The sequence below is a fragment of the Equus caballus genome, chromosome 21 (assembly GCF_041296265.1).
Source record: "Equus caballus isolate H_3958 breed thoroughbred chromosome 21, TB-T2T, whole genome shotgun sequence".
NCBI lineage: Eukaryota > Metazoa > Chordata > Mammalia > Perissodactyla > Equidae > Equus > Equus caballus.
In genome coordinates, this window is record NC_091704.1 from 20787179 (window position 1) to 20804590 (window position 17412).

The 17412-nt window shown below is 37.3% G+C and overlaps 1 long non-coding RNA gene across 2 annotated transcripts in view; it reads right to left on the reverse strand.

Moving 5' to 3' along the window:
* Positions 1–2630: 2630 nt before the first annotated feature.
* LOC111769709 (uncharacterized) overlaps positions 2631–17412 on the reverse strand; it is a 67614-nt gene continuing 52832 nt past the window's right edge. For both annotated transcript variants that reach the window (XR_002802509.2, XR_011430522.1), the window contains exons 3-4: positions 7276–7487; positions 2631–5389 (exon numbers count right to left, since the gene is read on the reverse strand). This is a non-coding gene — a long non-coding RNA (uncharacterized lncRNA). The remainder of the gene's footprint in view (positions 5390–7275; positions 7488–17412) is intronic.

Below are 17412 nucleotides of genomic sequence, written 5' to 3' on the forward strand. Positions count from 1 at the left end.
CCTCTCCTCCGATTCCTCTAGCTTAGCGTTTCTCAATTCTGGCAGTCCATTATAATCCTCTAGGATTTGGCTCCTCAAGGAAGCAATGCATCAGCATCAGTTGGGAGCTTGTTCAAAATGCAGATCTTAAAGCCACAGCCTGGACCTATTGAGTATGGATCTGCATTTTAACAAGATTCCTGGATAACTTGTACGCCTGTTAAATTTAGAGAACCACATTGGAGGAGCGTCCTCAATTAGGGCTTCTGAAATGGATACCTTTCATTAACTTGACCTTCAGGTAGCATATTTTACCTGTCTTCACTCCTCAATTTGTATGTGTATTGAGTAGAGTTTGTTTCTCCATGCTTTGAATAATGCTTAAACTCACCATAATCCTATCACTTAAACAGTTATATAGAATAGTAAATGAAAGTGCCTTGTCCCTAAAGTAATTGACAATTGGTATTAAGTATTCTTGAACTTTCTCCTGAATTTAAGGAAACATACATTAATTCCTTTCCATATTGGGTCCTTTGCACACACTATTCCTCATGCCTGAAAGTCTCCTCTCACTATTCACTTGAACTCCAATTCAAGCTTCAGGTCTCATGTTAAAAAGTCATTTTCGTAGAAAAAATTGTGATCTCCTCCACACTAGGTCAGTTTCCCCAGTATATGCTTGTATGTTTTTAATTAATAGAAAATTTTTATTTTACTCTTTTGGCTAGCCAATAATTTAAGAATTTCCTACAATACTGTTGACCAAATGGGGGCATAGTTTTAAAGACCTTTAATACACAATGCAGTAAAGCAGTCATCAGTAACTGATACAAGATGTAAGCAGAGCCTAAGCATTGCCATACATAGAGTTTTGTTGCATAACTGAAAGAAAGAATGAATTTCATCTCAGATTGGGGATTGAGGTAGCAAATCATAAAATTAGGAACACTTTCTATTAGATGAAAAATCATTTCTAGCTCAAATTTTTTGGTAATTTAAAAAAGTCCTTATAAAATTTCTTTTGCTTCAGTGTAAAGCGTTGGAGTCATGAATCTTTTCTCTACATAATTTCAAATTCCTGTTGTGAACAATGTTTATTGTCTTTACCATCCAACAAATATGTTGGTACTCAATATCGCCAACAAATATGATATTTTGTGGTTTAAAATTCTTTGGTCATTATCATAGTACTGTTTACCTGGACTCACAGGAGTTTACTACCAACTGTTTACACTTGCTTCATGTTCACCCATATCTTCTCCATGTATTTTTTTTTATCCCAACCGAATCAAATTAATTTAGAAACTATTTTAGTCACCTTACACCCATTTAAAATAAATATACAAGTCAAGCATGCCAAATGTTTCCTCCTGGGCATAGTTTGGATTGTATAAGCATAAATTATATCAAATTTTAAAATTTCTATAAAAAATGGGTTGCTACACAATCAGGCAAGTGCTAAGGTGATTTTTGGAACCATTCCCTGCTGAATATTTTATAATTTTCATGCTGGTTTCTCATTTTCCCACAACCTTTAAATGTTTGATTTTAAAATGCATCTTCTCTTTCCCTCACTTTTAAGTTTTTGGAGAGTCTCAGACTAGTTTGTGTTGCATGTTTTCTGCATATAGACACTAAATTTTATAGAGCTTATTCATTTTTCCAATTTTTCCCATAACACAAAGCAAATAATCAGTTAATATTATGGTCAGCACTCACTTCTGGCAGTGATGGGTTATGACTGGACGCAAGAGACACTTTCCTAAGACTCTCAAGCTCCTCCTCAAAAGTGCTGGGGGGGCCCGGCCTGGTGGCACAGAGGTTAAGTGCACATGTTCTGCTTCGGCAGCCCAGGGTTCACCGGTCGGATCCCTGGTGTCGACATGGCACCACTTGGCAAGCCATGCTGTGGCAGGCGTCCCACATATAAAGTAGAGGAAGATGGGCACGGATGTTAGCTCAGGGCCAGGCTTCCTCAGCAAAAAGAGGAGGATTGACAGCAGATGTTAGCTCAGGGCTGATCTTCCTCAAAAAAAGTATGTGGGCTACAAGGCAGTGATGAGAAATGCGAATGCTTTCATAGCATTACATGCCACAAGCCACACATTCTGTGATATGAAGAACCACGTGTGCTAGCAGGTGCTTAGTAAGTATTTGTTAAATGTTAGTTAATTCTCTGTTGCAAGAGACATCATTCAAGACACATCCAATAAACCAACTTTGTTAATTATAGCATTCAGTTCCTCTATCTCTTTTTATTTGGTTTGATTTTTGGCTATGCAGTCAAAGTCTCTGTTAAAATCTTTCACCACAGTTGTGTTCCATTGAGTTTGGCAACTTTTCCTTAATCTCCAACGAGGTTCCTGGCTTTGTGAACCTTACGTTCTAATCAGGCTATTTCTCAATAAAAAGTAAGCAAAACACAAAAATGTATTTGGTAGTGGTAAGGGCTATATTTTCATCATAAATTTTATCTTCAATCAATATAAAAATATAATCCTCTTAGTTTTTTGTAATAATTTCCACTTAAATCTTTTTTTAAACTATCATGGCAATTCCTAATTCTAATTGTTAGCATGTGCCTAGCACAACTCAGTCCATCTTTTATTTTTAAAGTTTTTGTTATATTTTATTTTGAGATTCTGTGACTTTTAACAGGAGACAATTCCATTCATATTTGTTATTGCAAATGACATATGCACTTATTTAAATAAGTATACAGGTTTTTTTATATTACTGATTTATTTGGGGGAAAACTAGAACATTCAAGGAATACACAAGTTAAAGTAGCCTGGAAAGGAGATTACAAATGAAGAGGTAGGATATGAAGGAACCAAGGGAAAAGCATTTGGTCAAAAGGTGAAAGATGATCAACAAGCTCAAAAAGCTACAGAGAAATCAAGTTAAGTGATTGACAGCTCCTAAGTCAATAATGGCCTTACATTTTCAGCAAGTTGGGGAAAGAATGGGAGGTAAAATCAAGGGCAAAAAAATGCGTACTATCTTCTTTAAGAGGTTTTGCTCTTCTCCCTCTCACTTCATATTCTACTCTGTTCATTTCCCTTCTCTTTCCCTCCACCCTTCATTCTCCCTATCCTCAGACACGCACAATTATCGACAGTTGCATTAAGAGGACCCTGGGCATACCACAGACAACCACTCTCGTAAAACCTCTATGCCTGATCATGTGAGCTCATCCTCCAGAAGGGCATTCTCTGCACATGCCACTGTCATTCAGCCAAAACACAGCGATCCCAACAGTCACAGGCCCGTGGAATTGTGCCATCTACTCTCAGGAGCTGATTTTCCAAACTCGGATGTGTTTATTCCAGGTTTTACATGCTGCATTCCAGGATTTGAAAATTGGTTTTTAGTGCCGTGGACTCTTTTATGTTCTCGTTTGCTCTGCTCAGTCATCGCTACAGGAATGTAGCCTCTGGGGGAAGACTTTGCTTAAACAGACACTTAGTGTGATTCTTTGACTAGAGCCCAGCCCTAAATTAAACTGAAATTCCACTGACTGCAAAGTGAAGAAACAGATCAGTAGTACTTATTTGCTAAGTAATTCCTCCTTTCAATTGTTTTCATTGCTTTTAAAGAAACAGTAGCATTTCTTACTTGAAAATTGCGTTAATATCTAATGTTGCCTGCCAATCTGTAGTCTTGTGGCCAAGCTAAGTTTGTATAGTGGAAGGAACGTGGATGGGGATGCAGACGATTTAAGTTCAGGTCCCAACTGCACCTCTTTCTAGTTGAGTAAACTTGGGCATCCCGTTCAATCCTCTGGGCTTCAGTTTCTTACGTCTTCAACTATCAAGCATAAATAGCATCTGCAGAATTGAATTAACTGAGATAGTGTGACATATTTGTTTACTTCAAACAGATAAAAGAAAATTATATATTATTAGGAGAGGCAGTATGGCATTGCAGAGTTAGAACCAATCAAATCTGTATGCAAATCGCCACATCACCATTTATCAGCTCTATGAATCTGAGCAAAACATTTAACCTCTCTGGGCCATCATTTTCTCAGATCTGTAAAACAGAGAAAATACTAGCTAACCTAATATTTGTTGTGAGGATTCATAATCTTGTATGTAAAATATTTAATCAAATCTAGTATATAGAAGATGCTCAATAAATATTATATATTCTTTATTTCATTATTACTTCTACAACTGGGAATATCCCTTTTTTTTTTTGAGTGATAAAAACCATTTTCATGAGGAAATATTTTTGTCTACAAGCTAGCTGAAGAATGAGAGGACTAAAAACGAAGATGAGAAATCTTAGGGACAGAAAGCATCCACAACTAGTCCAATGTCCTGGCTCATCTTCTAGAACATTTCATTGAATTCAGCTTTCCTGAATTTTTCACCACACTCCTCATAGCTCTTCGGAAGGAGAGAGATCATTATGTAACCAGGATGGGAGTTGTCATAAATCTTCTTAACTCCAAGGATCCCAAAGCCCTTTTTCTCATCCCATTTTTGTTTAGTTATGGGCAAATCATAGAAGCAAGCAAACTTACAATTTACACTGAGGTAATTTGTTAGTTTGCTTTGACATTTTTCTTATTATAAATATAGATACATTAAAATTCCCAAATGAAGCCATTTTATAGTCATATGATATTCCCAAGAGTCCCTCTTCTTTACTGATATGTGGCTTGGTATAGTCCATCCACCTAGATTGATTTTAGGAAAGAAGGCAGAAACAGTAGATGTTCAAAGTGCTTGGAATGAATTTCACGAGTCAACACAACAGCCCTGGCAAACGGACTTTCATTCAATGTGGTTAAAACTCGTCCTCAATTTCAGTCCATAGCATCTGCTCGGATCATACCATCTCCAGTCAAGACTGTCCTCTACCCTTCTCTAACTCCTTCAAAACACTTTATCTCCACAATCCACAATTGAATCATCTCTCTTCATAATTCTAAAATTATAATCATATGTTTCATTCTGAAGGCTGGCCTGGATCTCTCATTCCAAATTAAATTAATTCTCAAAAGCAAATCTAAATCAGAGATAACCATATGCTCTCATCTCATAACAGGCACGCAAAGCTGTTTCTAGGATGTTATTTTATTATGTAATCATCAGTGATTCCACTTTTAGGGTTTTTCTTGTATTACACTGACTGCAGGAAAATCTAGGTTAGTAAGCATGACATCATCTATAACTCCTGGACAAATTATATCAGTAACACCTGCAGATCATATATAAAACACCAGGACAGAAGCCAGAAAGAGGCCTTGGAGCACAGCCAAACTCCAATCTCAGAGGTCACATCGAGCGCACGTGGAGCAGCGCTGAACTGAGTTTGCATGTGACAGATGGACCTAGAAGGCATTGCCATATCATCAGTCATCATCTCCATCATCCGGAGGTGCCTCCTGGCATATCTAGTGGGGGAAGGGAGAAATTCCAGATTTACCAGAAAGCTATTAGCAGCTCTGCTTATTAAATTAGATTACTATCTTCTTTCTTACTGTTGAACCGTGCACCCCAAATATCACAGCTCCTTCTGTATAGACATGAGGAAAGCCTCTATCAAGTAGAGGGAAGAAACATATAGGAGACTTCTGTGAAAAGGCAAAGTAAAAATAAATAGCTTAGACTAAGAAGCCAAACCATGCAGCCAGGAGGACAAGCAGTGCTCAGAAAGAGATCTTTATTTGAAGAAAAATACAAACTTTTGGAGGTGATTACCTGGCTAGATTCTAATAAGAAATACCACTCTCAGATAGTCCAAAGATTTATCCAGCTCAGTATTTTTTCTTATACAGTGACCTTAAGCAATTTTATCTGGAAGGGTCTGACTGCTATCATTGCCAGCAAACGTAATTTAAAAAAAAAAAATCTAGATGTGTACCTAGATGTCCTTATCCTTTTAACGCGTATAAAGTTATCCTAGAAAATTCTAGCTGATTCCCACAGGGACTTGTCGCTGGTGGGATGGTTCTTTTGCTGCTTGTCCTGCACTCCCAATTGAAAGGACGGTCTGTCCTGGAAGGAGGGATTCTTAATATTTTTGCTGAAGGTGGGTCAGAAAATGGAATAAGGAGCATATCATTCACAGGAGTAAAAAGAAAGCAGAAGCCCAAAATGCCTCCTATTTATCATTACCAGAAAACATCAAGAACCACAGGCCTAATTCCTTTCAGAAAAATCTTAAATTTTCTCACCTCCTCTGCATGTAATTTTGACCTGACTCTGGTTCTTTCCCAATACAGATCCAATAAGGCAGAGGAGAACTCCTTGGCCAATTTTTGGGTGAAAGTCTATAATCAGAAGGATAAGAGTGTTGAAGTTTCAAAAGCTGCTTTTGTCTGGAAATCAAATATTTAAATTCTGCTTCCAGCTAGGCCAGGGAGAGAGAGTTCAGAGGCCCAGGCTCTGTCTGGAGTGGGGAGACTTACAAGGAATTTCTCTCTGCTGAGGTGAGGTCCCAAGGACCTGACTCCTCAGCTTAGGGTAAAGACCTAGATTTGACCCACTTCCTCTCAACCCTGGTGAACTGCAGGGAGAGCTGTCTTGGCGCCACGTGGAGCTGAAGAGGAAACCCAAGGGAAAAGGGCAAGAAGCCGTCCCTGAGAGACTTAGCTTCGGAACAACCGTAGCACAAATCTGGACCTAGGCTATGCCACCCGAGCTATTCCAGGGACCCTGAACTTGGTTTGAGGCAACCCAAATAATAGAACCTCAGGTATCTGACAAATGCAAAGGCAACTTCCCTTTAACTAAACTCACTCGAAAAGAAATAGAAATCTTGAATAGTCCATAATAACAATTTAAAAAATGAGTAGTCATAAATATTTCCTCGAAGAAAACTTAGGCCTACACGTCTTTATTAAAGAATGCTGTGAATATACTATTCAAGAAAGAAACAATTTCCAGTCTTACCCAAACTTTCCCAAAGAATGACAGAACATTGGTAACACAACCAGATAATGACAATACGACACAGAAAATTGACAGGCCAATCTCTCTCATGAACATAGATGCACAAATAAAATAAATACATCAATAAGCAAGTGAAATCCCGTAAAGCCTAAAAAGAATAATACTTCAGTACACAGCTGGTTCCTTCTATAAAATCCAGGAATGCAGAATTTTTCTAACATTTAAAAATCAAACAACATAAATTTACCACACAAATAGAATAAGGGAGGAAACTACTTTATCATCTCAATAAATGCAGATAAAGTATTTGATAAAGTTCAAAGCCTATTTATACTAACACCTCTTAGCCAACTAGGAATAGAAGGCACATATGAGTTGTTTTTACCGTAGTAATGCTCTGTAACAAACCACTGCAGAGCTTGGTGGCTCACAGCACTGATGACAAGTCATTGGGTGAGATACAGCTCCGAGGGGCTCAGCTATGATTGGTTGGACTTCACGGAAGTGATGTATTTAGGTCTGCTCCGTGCATTTTCTCACTCCACTTGAACAAATAGCAGTCCAGGGCATATGTCTCTCACAGTGGATGGCAGAAGGCTGAGAAGACAAGTAAATCATGCAAGCACACTTAAAATATGTGCTTCCATCACATTCACTGACATCCCGTTGGTCAGAGAAAGGTCACATGGCCAAGTCCAATGTCAAGGGATAGGGAAATACATTCAGCATTTACATGGCAGAGTGTGTAAAGATATGGTTCTAACACAGGGAGGAAGTAAAGAATCAGAAACAATGATAAAATATGCTACAGAAGAAAACTTCCTTAATCTGATAAAAAGTAGGTATGAAAACTCTATAGCCAACATCATATCTAATGGTGAAAAGCTGGAAGTTGTCCTTTTGGGATTAGGAATATGAGAAGGTTTCTTACTATCATCACTTCTATGCAACATTGATTCTATGCAGTGAGTTAAGAAATTGTGAAAGGATATAAGAAATTGAAGGAAGAAAACTGTCACTATTTGCAGATGCTAGGATTCAGTATTAGAAAATCCAAAATCATCTACATGTAAACCTCAAAATTAGTAGGTGAAGTTAGCAAGGTCACTGGACATGAAATTTAATAAGCAAAAGTCAGTTGTTTTTCTCTATACCAGCAACAGTTAGAAAAAGTTTTCTAAAAGAATTCATTTACCAAAGCATTAAAAATATCAAGAACAAGGAATAAATCTTACCAAAGGTGTGTAAAGACCGCTAGATGAGAAATTGTAACTAAATGAAAAAGAGATTTACCATGTTCATAATTTGGAGATTTTGAAAAGATGTCAATTCTCCTCAAGCTGATTTATAAATTGAATACAATCCCAGTAAAAATCCTGATGAGCTTGTGTGTGTGTGTATGTGTTGCTTTTTTAACCTGAGAAGATACTTTTAAAATTTATTTAGAAATGCATATAATATGAAAATTCCAAGAATAACAATGAAACTTGAAGAAAAAAGAGCAATGTGGCGAAACCTGTTTTACTGGGTATTGAAAAATATTATAAACCTATAGTAATAAAGACAGCATGATATCAGCAGAGAAATAGACAGATAATGAAACAAAATAGAGAGCCCAGAAAAAGACACAAGAAATATATGTATGCTTGATATATGAGAGAGAGAGATGGCCCCAAGGATCAGTGGGAAAAGATGAACTTCATAATAAATGGTTCCAGGATAAATACCTGTATGAAAGTGCATTTAAATTGAACACTTACCTCATACCACATGCAAACATCAATTTCAGCTGGATAAAAGAGCTAGATATGAAAGGCAAACCTATAAAACTTTTAGAAGAAACTATAAGAGAATTACTTTTCAACCTTGGGCTACAGAAAGATTCTTTCTTTATGTATTTTTACTAAGATAAAATAATTTACCCTAAAAATCACTCTTTTAAAGTGTACAAGTCAGTGATTTTTAATCTATTTACAGTGTTGTGTGACCATCACTACTATCTAATTTTAGAATATTTTCAACTCCCACCCAGATAATCCCCTTTACCCATTGGCTATCGCTCCTTTTCTCTCCCACTTTCAGCCCCTGCCAACCAGTAATCTACTTTCTATTTCTTGGATTTGACTATTCTGGCCATCTCATTTAAAAAAGGCCATACAATATTTGGTCTTTTGTGACTGTCCTGTTTCACTTTGCATAATATTTTCAAGGTTCATCCACATTGTAGCATGTATCATTAATTCATTCCTTATTATGACTAAATAATATTCCATTGTATAAATATACCATATTTTGTTTGTTTATTCCTCAGTGGATGGAGATTTGGGTTGTTTCCACTTTTGGCAAATATCAATAATACTTAACGAACATTCATGTACAAGTTTTTGTGTGGTTCATTTCTCTCCTGTCTTCAATACCTAGCAACGGATTTGTGTCAAATGGTACCTCTATGTGTAACACTTGAAGGAACTTCCAAACTGTTTTCCAACGTGGCTGCACTATTTTACATTCCCACCAGCAATATATGAGGCTCTCACTTTCTTCACAAACCTGTCAACACTTGTTATTGTCTGTCTTTTTAAATTTTAGCCATGTTAGTGATTGTGAAGGGGTATCTCATTGTAGTTTTGATTTGCATTTTTCTAATGACTAATGATGTTGAGCATACTTTCATGTGCTTATTGGTCATTTGTATATCATTTTTGGACAAATGTCTTATTGAAATCCTTTGACCATATTTTTAATTGGATAGTCTTTTTATTGTTGAGTTGTAAGAGTCCTTTACGTATTCTGGATATAAGTTCCTTATCAACCATATAATTTGCAATATTTTCTCCCATTCTTTGAGTTGCCTTTCCACTTTCATGATGGTGTCCTTTGAAGTACAAAAGCTTTTAATTATGATGAAGCCTAATGAATCCTTTTTTTTCTTTTGTCACTTGTGCTTTTGATGTTGTATCTAAGAAACCATTGCCTCATCTAATGTCACAAAAATTTACTGTCACGTTTCTCTTGAGAATCTTATAGTTTTACCTCTTACACTTAGAGCTGTGGTCTATTTTGAGCTTATTTTTGTGTGTGGTTTGAGGTAGGAATTCAAATTCATTCTTTTGAATGCAGATATCTAGTTTCCCAGCACAACTTGTTAAAAAGAGTGTTCTTTCCCCCATTAATTGGTATTGGCACCCTTATTGAAAATAATTGACCATAAATGTAAGGATTTACCTCTGTACTCTCAATTCTATTCCAGTTATCTACATATCTATTTTTATGTCAATACCACACTGTTTCAATTGCTGTAGCTTTGTAGTAAGTTTTGAAATTGGGAAGTGTGAGGTCTCCAACTATGTTCTTCTTTTTCAAGATTGTTTGACTATTTGGGGTCACTTACAATTCCCTATTGATTTTAGGATAAGCTTGTCAATTATTGCTAAAAATGCAACTTAGATTTTGATAGGGATTGCATTGAATATGTAGATCATTTTAGAAAGTATTGCTATCTTAACAATATTAAATCTCTTTATCCATGAACAAGGAATGTCTTTCCATTTATTTATGTCATTTAATTCCTTTTAATAAAGTTTTGTGGTGGTACATATTGTCCTTCTTTTGTTAAATCTATTTCTAAGAATTTTTTTTTTGGTGCTATTGTGAGTGGAATTTTTTTCTTAATTTAATTTTCAGATTGCTCACTGGTAATGTTAGAAAAACAATTGTTTTTATACATTTATCTTGTATCCTGCAACCTTGCTAAATTCATTTATTAGTTCTATCAGTTTTTTAGTATATTTCTTAGGATTTTCTATACACAAGAGCATCTTATTTGAGTCAAATATACCCAAAAATTAGAGATCACGTTACTTCTTCCTTTCCAATCTGGATCTCTTTCATTTCTTTTTCTTGTCAAATTTCCCCGGCTGGAATCTCCTTTACAGAGTTGAACAGAAGTGTCAAGAAGAGACATCCTTATCTTATTCCTGGTCTCAGAAGAGAAAGCATTCAGCCTTTCACCACTAAGTATGATGTTAGCTACGGGTTTTTATAGATGCCTTTATCAGGTTGAGGACTTCTCCTTTTGTTCCTAGTTTATTGAGGATCTACAGAAAGATTCTTAAAGTAGAAGATTGATCCATTTAGCTACATTAAAATTGAAACTTCTGTTCATCAAAAGACATCATACAAAAAGAGTGAAAAAAGGAATCATGGAGTTGAAGATATTTGAAACACATATTAACTAAAAATTGACTATTTTTCAAAATATATAAGGAACTCATATAGTTCAACCAGAAAAAGGTCGACAGCTAACAGAAAAAATGAGCAAATGACTTGAACAGGTGCTTCACAACGAAAGAAACCCAAATAGCCAGTAACCCAATGAAAAGGTGCTGAACATTAGGAAAATTAAAATAAAAGTCATGATAAGATACCATGACTCACCCATCAAGCTGGGGAAGAATAAACATCTGACAACATTTAAAGTAGGCAACGATAGAAGCATTAGGAACTAATCTACTGGTAGGAGTGTATAAATTGTTATGACAATTTTAGAAAACTGTCATTATCTGGTAAAACTGAATGTATGCAAACAGCATGATCCAGCAATTCCACTCTTACACATATAAACCTTAAAGATCTGTTTGCTTATGTATGCCAAGATTCATGTTTAAAAATGCTCATAGCAATATTGCTCATAATCACCAACTTTTTGAAAGAATCCAGATGCCCACCATTAGTAGAATGGATATATAAAATGTTTTATGTTCTTCTAATGAAATACTGTTGAAATAGATTTGAATAAATTACAGATATGATATGTAGATAAACTTGCAAATGCATATCTAGGAAAAAGCAAATTATAAAATAGCAATTACATATAGTTCAAGAACTCGTGTATATTTTTTAAGGATACATACACAGATGGTAAAAAAAAAAAAAAGTAAACAAATGAAAAAAGGAGTACTAGAAAGTCAGAGTCATAGTTACTCTAAGATGCCTTAAGGTACTTTATAATATCCTGCCTTTTGTCAGAGATAGATGTGTGCAAAAATTAAAGTTTTTCGAAATGGGAATCTTACACTGAAACTCACCACAGAAAACACATCAAACCCAACTGTTCTGTTTGAAGTGGGGTATAGGAAGCCAGGATCATAGTTCACTAAAATCTTTCCCTTGGACATCCTTTCCCCCAACCCAGTAACACCTTCATGAAATCCTAGAACTCCAGGGCATCAACAGTTTGGAAAATACTGTGAAAGACTGTTGGGGCAAGAAAAAACCTTGGATTTTGTCTAACTTAAGCTTCTCATTTTACTAAGAAGGCTTTATGACATGCCCAAGGTCATCCAACTAGTTAGTGGCAGAGTTGGCTTAAAACCCAGATTTGATTTTTAGCAGTATGTTTGTTTTTATGGCTTAGTTTTTCAATGAATGTAGCATTGAGAATCACTCATCTGTAGCTTCAAACATGCCTTCCAGAATTTTTCTTATGGCAACTAGTTCTATCGGCAATGCGTTAGCAATAAACCAAAGCATAGCCTACAATTCATGGGGATGTATGTGTATATATATACATCTATACTATATATCATATATATACTAATAAATACATATTATAATGCATATTCATGTAGTATATATGTCCTAGAAAGATAAGGCCACTGTATGAAGTTGAAATCAGTGGGGTTACTTTAACCTCAACAAAAAAAGCCAGAAAGGGGAAGCATTTATTACAGGGTTGGTGCAGATCAGCTGGGTTTCTTCTCTACTGAGTCAAGTCAGAATAAAATGGGTTGAACAGAGCAGGATGAGACATTTAAATCATGATCTATCAGAAGAACTTCCTTGATTTATGAGTGCTAAATGTAGAAGGAAAATGTGTCACCTCTTTTAAAGAAAAGATTCTGAAATTCCGTTCTCTGATGGTCTGTAAAACAGAATAGATCGCTATGGATCTATTATCTATTTTAATAATTGGAAGGACTAAACACTTTCTTCAGAGGCATTTTATGTGTAGTAATATAAGATTCAGCCTGTTTTGGGGGTGTGGCCACAGGGCCAGCCTCACCCTACCGCCAGCCCTGTGTGACAGCCAAGGAGATGCACTGTCCATATCTGCCTTCAAGAAAGAACCTGCCAGTCAGCTGTGATTGGCAGCATTTGAGCCAAGGTCGCACTCTTCCTGGGGAATCTCTAGCCAAAGTCTCAGCACAACGGAAGTACCAGGGCACCATTTCTGACATTGTGGGATGCTTTTCTGGGTAAATTCTGTGCCACAGCACCCATTGAACTGGCCAAGGCTCCAGAGCTGCACTACAATCTGAAGCTCGTCCTACCTAATCTTTCCTTGCTTCCCCTTCTCCTTCTGTGGGTAGCAGACCTACTTCATGATCTAAGGTTTTCCTAGCTTATTCTTGCTCCTTCTTCCTTCTGTCTTTTGTGAGCATTACCCCCAATTCATATCTGGCACCTTGAATTCTGTCTTGGGATCCCAGAGAACCCAGCTGCCACAAAGGGGCAGAGAAGCTCTGGTCACTCCAGTCTGTGCTCTTTCCTTTCTGAAGGATCTCATAGTGTGCAGTTACAGAAATAACAAAGTTGTTTTATTCATCATAATATATGCAGTTTAGGAAGAAACAAAAAAAGTATTTTTAACCTACTGGTCTAGGAAAACTGAATATGCCCACAAAATAGTTTCTTCCCACAAAATTTTTGAAAGGGCTGCTTTTCACTCCACCCCATCCATACCTTCGCTCTTCTTTATGTGATTTAGAGAAAAAAGAAGAAATAAGAAGGGCAAGAGAACGTCTCTCACCCTCCATCACAGGCTGAGAAGAAGAAACAATAGGGAGGGGCAGGGTGGGGTGGTTCCCGGGGAGGCTGTTGAAGGAGACTTCATCAGGATTTGCTCCTGCTGACCTTCTGGCCCTGGCAGTCCTTTGCATCTGGTTGTCACTACCTGTCTAATTCCACCAGCATAGTTTATCCTTCTGAGATACCCCTTACCCTAGAGAAAAGGCAGAGAAGTCTCATTGCTGAGGTAATCAAGACTCATTGATGCCTTTTTTTTTCCTGAGGGCTGCGATCATCTCCCTCTTCATCCTAAACGCTGTCCTTGATGGTGGTTACTTTTGAGTTGGACTCACCCTCTGCGTGGCTTCGTCTTAACAAGCACGTTTCTGGTGACTGGGCTCTGTGTATGCTTGTCTGTTTCCTTGCCTCTCCACTCTTCCTGAGAATGTGCTTGTCCTTCTGGTCCACTGTTTTGGTAGCATTAGTATATGCCACAACCCAGCCTGTGGGACGATGTTGACAGGCAGCCTCTGAGGTTAGAACTGGACAGATGAATGGTCATTCACCTCTGTGTGCTTGCCTGAACAGTCATCAGGTTTGGATGAAGGCTGACAAATCATCTCCATTCACAAGATCCAATCCAACTCACTTCTTCCTTCCAATAACCCAGCTCTGGCTCTACTGATCTTACTCTGTCTTGAACATCAACAGTCTACTTTCTGCCCCACTCACTTACCTCTCTCTACCGTTTGACTTTTTTTTCACTTCCGTGCATAGGAAACCCTTGACGGTTAAGGTTGATGAACGTAGGAGCTGTGATTTTTGAATGCTCATGGCCTACTCAGCCATGGCTATTCTTAGTTCTACTTGCAGACATCTTGAACTCAGAATTAGCCCCAGTTGTGACTTTTCATCTGGTGCCATCAGAACCAACGGAAGAGAGCCCATGGAGAAAAACAATGCGACAGTGATATCTTATTTAGCTTGAGGAAAATACTTACAGAATTCTCCATTCCTGTGGATCTTTGGAACTCCCTAAACTCCTAGTCCTCACACACCACACATGAACGCATGTGTGCCTACGTGTGCAGACACACACACACACACACACACACACCACTTGGGCAGTCTTCTCTACTCTCAAAGCTCCCGAACTCACAGCTCTATGACTCATATTGTCTTGTCTCTCTTTCTATGTGAAATATAGTCACTTTTAAGGTGGTTATTTTTGTCTCGTTTCTTATGTATCTTTGCACCCAGGTACCTATCTTAACAGCAGAATCATGGCAGGCATCAAATAAGTCAAGGAGAAAGGAGTAGAGGGAGGGAAAATGAATCTAGGGTCCATTTAAGTTTAAGATCCGCCTAGATGACTGAACATGGATGGGCAAATCGTTTCTAAACCTCAGTTTTCTCATCTGTAAAAAGGGAATATAATAATGCCTTTAGAACATTTCTTTTCTAGTGAATCTAACTCTCTATAAAATCTAAAATTAGAATTGCTCTTAAATCGGAAAACAGTTTGTATTCACCCAAAACAAGCTAACCCTTCTACATTTTAAAAAAGTAAATATTAAATATCAATTTGTGCTGAAAGCAATTTAGTTTTAAAGGTTCATGCTGTGAGATTAATGTTCAACAATAAAATTTCAAGTAATTCTCACCCTTACCCTTCAACCACTTTTTTCAGCTGAAAATTTTTATTTATATAATAAATGTTTTCACTTATGCTCACCATGACAGCCTGAGTTTTCTCATCTATTTGTTCAGGTTGACTTAAAATACATCAAGATATTTTGTGAATGAAGCAATTGCACTGACATTATAAAATAAAATCCTCCAGAAAGAAATTGTTTAGACTTGTCTATGTGACCTATTTGTTGAATTCTCCCAGAAGGCTTTATGCTAGGAAGAATAATTTCTTCTCCCTATAGATTAAATCAAATATATATTGCCAACACACAGATACACTGAGCTGCCATCCAGTAGGCTGACTCACTTGAATTTATAGTTTTGAAAAAGACATTTGGAAAAACAAACTCAAGCTGTTAATCAGTGAGAACTAATCCCAGATTCAGAATCCAGTCCACGAATGGGGCTGAACCACTGTGGCCGTGAACATTCGATCAGGTAAATATTCCCCCAAAGGCTCTGAATGACAGTCTGATGGAAAAAAAGGGGGAATATTGGGCCTACAACATTGCTCACCAAATGTGGTGACTGAAGAGAACATGCTATTCCGTCTGGGACCCAGAATCTTTGGCAACTTTCAGAGCAGCTTCTGCCTTTGGTGGCAAAACAAAATTTGAGATTTTTTTTTCATTGTTTTTTGAAAGGGGATGAGTATAACCATTTTTTAACATTGGCTTCTTTGTGTTGCAGACAGTCTGTTAGCACACATTTTCAGATTCACTTCAAAAAGGAAACAAAATAGAAGTGTGGATGCATGTTAATTACCCAAAAACATGGCGCACCAGATGGCCACCAAGGTCTGCTTCTGTCTAGTAGGTAAATAATGCTTCCAAATCTTTTTGTCCCCTCTAAAAACCAAATTTTGAATTATTTTTCCTCCAAGAACTGTTAATGCAGGAAATAACCAAAGGCAACAGAAAAGCCCCATTTACAAGTGGACCATAGGGGATAAAGGCAAACATTTTTTCTCTCTTGCTAAATTCTGCAGAATTATTGGGTCCAGAAGTCAAGAAAAATTCTTATAATGCCAAAAATCATGGAGTCGGGCCTTCACTCACAGCGCAAACACCAGAGAAAACTGATTTATTTTTCCAAAGCATGCGTAGTATTTCTGGCCTTGTCTGTCTCTTTGATATAGGTGTGACAATTCTGACTTCAAAGTTCCCCTCACTAGGCTGTGTAATAAACCCTCTTGTATTACTCATGGAAGATTTTAAAATTCATTAAGTCAGTATTTACAGTCATGGTTTATTCGAAGAAAAACAAAATTTGCACTTTTAAAATGTCTTTCTGCTGACTTGGGTATACATAATAAATTTCGCATGATGCTTCATTTACTACATATCACTTCAAAATGCTCCAGGGGTCAAAGCATTCACCTCCATAATATGTCTGTAAACTTGAGGGGTGGGGCACTATACTCAAGATACTTGCCTTTGGTCCTTCACTCTCCGATGGTCCCTTTCCTTTTTTCTTCACCAAGTAGCTAAGTGGCTTTGCATTCATTGCTACAAATGAGGGATGTGAGAGCTGAGAGAGTAGAAATAACCTACAAGTCTTTGGTTTTTGTATTTTAAAAACTGAGAAGAAAGCTTCCCCACCCTAGGGAGGGAGTCCAGTGTCCTAGCACCCAGCTGTTAGAGGAGACATCAGACAAGATGGGACCATGCACTTAAGAACCACAGCCTCCCAGTGGGACTGTGGAGGATGGATAGTCAGGACCAGGCCAGAGCATGGACGTCGCAGCCACTTCTTGCACATTTAAGGACAAATGTCCCTCCTTCCCAAGCTTTAACATTACGTATGTTTCACACATTTACATACAACCCCAGGGAAAGGAGCAGGGAGGGGGGAAAGAGAGATCCTCAAATTGATGGAGATCTTTTCTACCCTTCCTGGCAGAATAAGATCTCAAAATAAAAATCAGGTTGAGTTTGAGGAAAATAAAACATTTATTTCGCATAAATGAGGTCATTTGTTGATTGAGAGCCATACCTGTGATGTTCATAAAGACGATCTCAAAGTCTGAGAGAAGAAGATT